This window comes from Nannospalax galili, unplaced genomic scaffold (assembly GCF_000622305.1).
Source record: "Nannospalax galili isolate Female #2095 unplaced genomic scaffold, S.galili_v1.0 scaffold87, whole genome shotgun sequence".
NCBI classification, from domain to species: Eukaryota; Metazoa; Chordata; class Mammalia; order Rodentia; family Spalacidae; genus Nannospalax; species Nannospalax galili.
In genome coordinates this window covers 5,675,563-5,681,870 of record NW_008360320.1, presented here as the reverse complement: position 1 = coordinate 5,681,870, position 6,308 = coordinate 5,675,563, and the positions used below count along the sequence as shown (strand labels likewise).

The following is a 6,308-nucleotide window of genomic DNA, read 5'->3' as shown; positions in this document are numbered from 1 at the left end:
CCCAAATTAAAGCATGCAAATGAAGGTCTATCAAAGCTGTATGCATAATGGTCAAAGCTTAGCAGCAACCAAACTGCCTTTCAATAAATTAATTAAAGCCATTAAAAGCCATAGAGAGCCTTAAAGGAATACCACTAAGGGAAAGAAGTGAAACTATAAAAGGATGCCCACCATTTTCAAGTATGTGGCATTCTGCCAAAAGCAAAACTATAAAGTGTTATTGATCGCTAAGCAGTTAGGATCAGAGTGGGATAAATAGGTAGAACATGAGATTTTAGAGCAATGAAAGTATTCTGGTGATATTACAACAGTGTGTTTGGTCATATTTGTCAAAGCCTATGGAATTCACACCCCTCAGTGAACTCTAATGCAGACGATGTACTTTCATCATTAACAATGTATTATCATTAGCTCATCAATTATTACAAGTATACCACACTAATGCAATATGTTAAAAATGAAAGAAATTGCTGGAGTGATGAAGTGGCTGAGGAGAAATATTGGAGTTCTGAATTTTCTGTTCAATATTTCCTTTTAATGACTTATTTTATTTTTTGTTTATTTTTTTATCTTTGTGTATTGGTGTCCATGTCTGTATGAATTTATCTCAAGTGTGGATGCCTATGAATACCCCGGTGATAGAGTTATAGGCATTTGTGAGCTGCCATGACAGGTGCTGAGAAACAAACTTGTGTCCTCCAAAAGAGCAGCACGCGCTCATATCACCCTAGCCTTCTCTCCACCCTTCAATACTTTCTAAATGCAAAACGTCTTCTTCAAAAATGTTATCTATTATTTTAATTTTACGTGTGTGACTGTATTGTCTGCATGTATGTAAGTGCATCCATGCCATGTAATACCTAGAGAGGTCAGAAAAGAATGTCAGATCCCCTGGAACTGGATTTATGAGCGGTTATTAGCCACACTATGTGGGTGCTAGGAATCAAACCTGGGTCCTCTGCAAGAGCAACCAGTACTCTTAATCACTGAGTCATCTCTCCAGCCCCCTAAAACTTCTTTTAAAATACATTAATACAAAATTATAAGCATACCTAAAAGTATGTACCAAAAGTTTCTTTCAAATTCCTGGGAAATTTGCTTTGATGGAGTTGGTAAAAGAAAGAATGACTAACTTCAGTCTATAACATGTCCACGTAGCTAGTCACACTGAGAAATGAAGAGATCAGATGGTGGGCCTTACACAATGACTGTCCAAAGTCATTATTTTTATTGTCTCGCCTACAATGGCAAAAATAAGAAGTAACTCCATGTAGAGTGAGCATTAAATACATTTATTTCAAGAAACAAATATTTATTTCAAGAAAAAGCATATAAGTGATATCCGTCTGCATTTAGATTGCATGCTGTGGAGTGTGATTTGCAGTTATTACTCTTGAACGTGTTTCTGTATAAGTTAAAGGGTTATATGTAACCACATGTAAAAAAATGTATACCTATATTGAAATATTTTCAAGCTTATGCTTCATGAAATGCATACTACCAAAGCCTTTCAGTGTAATTTTCTACAGGTAAGTTCATCTAAATTATTATTTTTCTGTATGAAAATCTCAGAACTAAAACTTTCTTGTCATTTTTTGAGGTGGGATAATGTCTGTATTTATTTAAATTTTATCAAGAAGAACTAGGAAAAAGGCTGTGTCATCTTTCCCATTGGAAATAATGTCAGGAATCCTATCAGCCCCTACAAATATCAATTAACAGTGATAATAATGGTGATGTGAGAACCAGTGTAAACTCTAATGACACCCTGGATGAAATGAAGATGTGCCTTCCTCTCTATCATTGCGCTCAGCCAGCTTGCTAATCAAGCACTGGCAGAATGAACTGAAGTTTAAGTGGCATCATTATTATGATTTAAATGTAAGCTTTTATGAGAGATTGACAACCTTGGAAAGTAATCATCCATTTATGGACAAAATAGGCTGAGCACTTGCAGTGACATGCTTGCTTCTTCTTCACTGACCTGCCAAGTGCTGGAACACTTTTCCAAAAGAGCACATCTGGAAGGAAGAGTTCTTAACCATTAAGGGGCAAATGCCCATCTTTTCATAAATACCAGTGCAGGCAAACTGAGGACATAGAAAGCCCTGTATGCTGTTTCCAGTAGATTCGCTGGTGTCTGGAATACTGTGAGTCACAAGAATTTAATGTCTTTAATCTTTCCTTTCTCTGGAAATTTGCATATGATATGATTTAATTAAACTAAATATGTGAGGCACATATTAGCTTGCATTCAATCTCCAAATAGTTTTGCATGAGAAATTTTGAAGATTTGCTGCTCTATAGGGATGTGGTATGAGCTTATCCTCTGCCTGGCAAACTAAAATTCCAAGCTATAGCCATGCCTCCTTCCCAAGCTTAGATGTACTTGCTCATCTAGATTATAAGCTTGACTGTTGACCCGTGAGAAAAGGAGGGATGGAGAGTCAGTCACCCCTCCCACCAAATCAGTAGGCCTTAGCTGCAGGAGGCAGAGGGACTAAGGAAACTGGAGTGAGGAGGTGGCCTTTTCCATCTTGGACCACCAGCAAAAGGTCAGGGAGCCCCAGCCATGATGTAGGGGAAAAGCCCAAGGGTCCCCACACCTTTGTACGTAACCCTCACCACCACCCTATGTTCTTAACAAATGCAATAAATTCCTTTACTCCCTAAACTGTAGTTTGGAGGAATATTATCTTGGTTTGTCATAAGGATGGTGGGAGGAGGGTGCTGGGAGCCAGAAGTGGAGTCCGCCACCCAGAAGTAAAACAAAGTCAGTTACAAGAGACCTTATGGGAGAGAGTTATATAATCAGTTTCCTTTCTTTGCTCTCCACCTACCACTCCAGCTTTCTATTACTTTCACATCTCAAAGGTCATGGGGAGATCTTTGTAATAGTCTCCATTTGTTGCAAAAGGAATCTTCTTTGGAGAATGGTGACAGATATACTTGTCTGTAGATATAAGGGTATGTATTTAGAATATGGTAGGTAATTAAATTTGTTTAGTGTATTTTTCTCTTAGAACTATGACCTGTGCAGCCATTGTGGTTGGCTATGTCTTTGGTGCCACATGTGATTTCCCTCTCATTTATTGGGCCTTAAGCCCAATTTGACAGCTACTGATTATCCTCACTATGAAAATGCCACTGCTATACCAACAAAGATAGCTGCTGGGCTACTCATTGTTGTGGTTTATAGACTTCATAGCTGTGTACTCTACATTGATTGTTTTTCTCCCTCAGCAGACTGCATAGTAGCTATAGTATCTCTAATACAATGCAACATCTACACCCAAGGCTCAGGTAACAACACAGAAGAGGGGGCAGAAAAAAAATGTAAGAACCAGGACAGGATACTTGCTACTAGTTAACGTATTCTAGACATGAATAGAAACTTCATTAGTGGCTCTTACAATCTTTCTGACCCCCCCGCTTCCACAATGATCCCTAAACTTTGGGAGGCAGGGGTTTGATATAGGTGTTCTAATCAAGGATAAGCACTCTCAGCTCATTGGACAGTTGTAGATTTCTCAGTTAATCACTAGCTATTTAGCACTTTAGACTGGACAAAGGACTTAGTGGTAGATCCTTCATATTTATGATTTAAACTTGCTACCATGTCAGTGAAACTATTCACTATTAAAACAAGAAGAAAAAGGTTCATTTCATATTGGTTGAAAATTCGATGCATTTGAAAATAAAACCTGAGGATGATTCTATTTTTACTTTCTTACCTAACGGCATCAGAAATACTCTCATCTCTTCACAAACTATATTACTGTAATATAATGTTGGGTTATAATTATATAATACATATAGAACTTATCATTATTATGAAAAATTGTTTAAAGAACTCATGTAAGATGATTTTTACTTATGGGGCATCTTTCTCCATCTTAACTGAAAATAATACTGATAGAAGCTGGAGACTCAAAGCAGAATTTATCTGAAAGTTGAATGAGAGAACGCCTATAACATTGGTAGTTATGTTAAATGTTTAGTCCACCAGCAATCCTTTACTATCACCTTCAACTGAAACGTTAATCACATTGTACTGTGAGGAAGCTTGTGTTTTAATGTATGAATACAATGCATGCAGGTATGTAAGTGCACCCGTGCCATACAATGCCCACAGAGGAAGGCATCAGATTGCCTGGAGCTGGAATTAAGGACAATTGTTAGCTGCCTGTGGGTGCTGGGAACTGAACCTGAGTTCTCTGCAAGAGCAGTCAGTGCTCTTAACTGCTGAGCCGTCTCCCCAGTCCTAGGTTTTAATTTTTTAAACTTCTTAATCATTTAACACTTATAAATAATTGGGTAGAAATGTCAATTCTGTATTTTTCTTATTCAAATAAATGTAGAAATGGAAATAAATTTGCAGACTTTTCATCAACTCTATTAGTTTAAAACTTAAGAAACAAATGTAGAAGCTCAAAGCTGTTAAGCAACTGAGTAAATGGTTAACTTCACATTCTTGCTTCAGTATAATTTTAGCTATCTCATATAATTTCTGAAAAAATTATATTTTTTATTTCTACTAAGATTATTCACTTATCTTCTACTAACTATTAAACTTTATAAAAAGTGTCCAGATGTGAAAACTCTTGTGCATTCATAAATGGAGTAATTATGGAATATGACATTCCATAATTCAAAAACAAGATTAAAACATCCATGAGAACATGCTGTTTTTCAAAGGAAATATTATTAATGTTAAACAAAAACAATTCTATGGAGCTATTTAACATCAAGATGATAGCCTTAATCTCTGCCTAGCCTTATGCATTGATCTTTATAAGGCAGTAGGATTGAGAAATGCATGTAGAATATTGGTAATCCAGAGGGTTAGAGTTTGAAAACTCTAAAATAGAACCTCTCAGTTCTTCCTGTTGACTTGATGCCCCTTTAATATAAGAGAACTTCTCTACTGCATCCTTCACATTCAATGAGCTTATATTTGCCATGAACATGTGGACTTCAGAACTCAACAAAGCCCACTAAGTGCATCTCTCTGAATATTCCCAACCCTTGAAAAACTCAGCTGAAGACCCGAGGTTTCTTTTTATTAAAAAAATTTGATTCTTTGAAAATTTCATGTATTTTAATCATATGGACCCCCGACTCCTCCCAGACCCACCCCACCTCCATCATACTCTTCCCCAATTTCATGTTCTCTTTTTTTAATCTTAAATAAGGCATTGAGTCTAATTTATGCTGACCATATATTTATGGTAGAGGGCCATCCACAGGAGCATGGTTAATACCCTTAAAGAAAGCTGACTTTTCCTTCCCCAGAATGCATCACTTCTCCATAGGTCCTCAGTTAATGGTGAGACCTCACGAATCTCTTCCTCTTCCATGCTAGAATGTTGATTGTCTTGATCTTGTGCAGCTCTTGTGTAGGTAATGACAGCTGCTGTGAAGTTCATGAGTCCAGAGATACTGCTACATCCATAAAACGTTGTTTCTTTCTGGTCCTTCCTGACCTCTGGGTCTTAGAATCCTTCTGCCACTTCTTCCTCATTGGTCCCTAAGACTTGAATAATTGTGAGTTTCTGCTTAACCTTTGTCATCTGCACAAAGAAATTTCTCTGATGAGGTCACAGAACAGCACTAACCTAACACTAACCTAGGTGTAGAGACATTAGTTTAAATAGCATGTTGATACTATGTCAAAATATGGAATGGTTCATAAATTTGCATGTTAACTTTGCACAGGAACCATGCTAATCTTCTTTGTATCATTCCAATCTTAGTACATATAATGCTGAAGTAAGCAGGACCTTGTGTTTCTTACCCACCCTGCTCTGGAAAGTGGCATTGCTTCTTCCCTCAGTCCATGATTCTATTTTCATACTTTAAGCAGCATCACATCTGATCATCTCTAACTTTTTGGAACAGATATTTTATGCTTGTGGATATTTATTTATAAATTAATAATTCTAAATTTATAAATTATGATGCTAATAATGATTTTTTCACTATACAAAGAGCCAAACTCCATGTTTTTTTTAAATGAGAAAATGAGGGGCTGGAGAAATAGCTCAACAGTTAAGAGCACTGTCTACTCTTTCAGAGTACCGGGGTCTGGTTTTCAGAACCCACATGGTAGCTAACAACCATCCTTAACTCCAGTTCCAGGGGGTCTGATGCCCTCTACTGATGTCCATGGGCATTGTGTGCCACAGGTGCACTTACATATATGCAATGCAATACACACATATACATAAAATAAAAAAAATAAGTAAAATTTTAAAGATGAGAAAATAAACTAAACAATACTGTAAATGATTTCTTAGCTTCTATTA

At 36.8% G+C, this 6,308-nt stretch overlaps 1 non-coding gene across 1 annotated transcript; it reads right to left on the bottom strand.

Annotated features, from left to right (window-relative positions):
- Positions 1 to 5,673: 5,673 nt before the first annotated feature.
- LOC115068771 lies at positions 5,674 to 5,776 on the bottom strand. Its single transcript, XR_003848119.1, has one exon. It is a non-coding gene; the product is annotated as a U6 spliceosomal RNA (small nuclear RNA).
- Between the last annotated feature and the right edge of the window lie 532 nt (positions 5,777 to 6,308).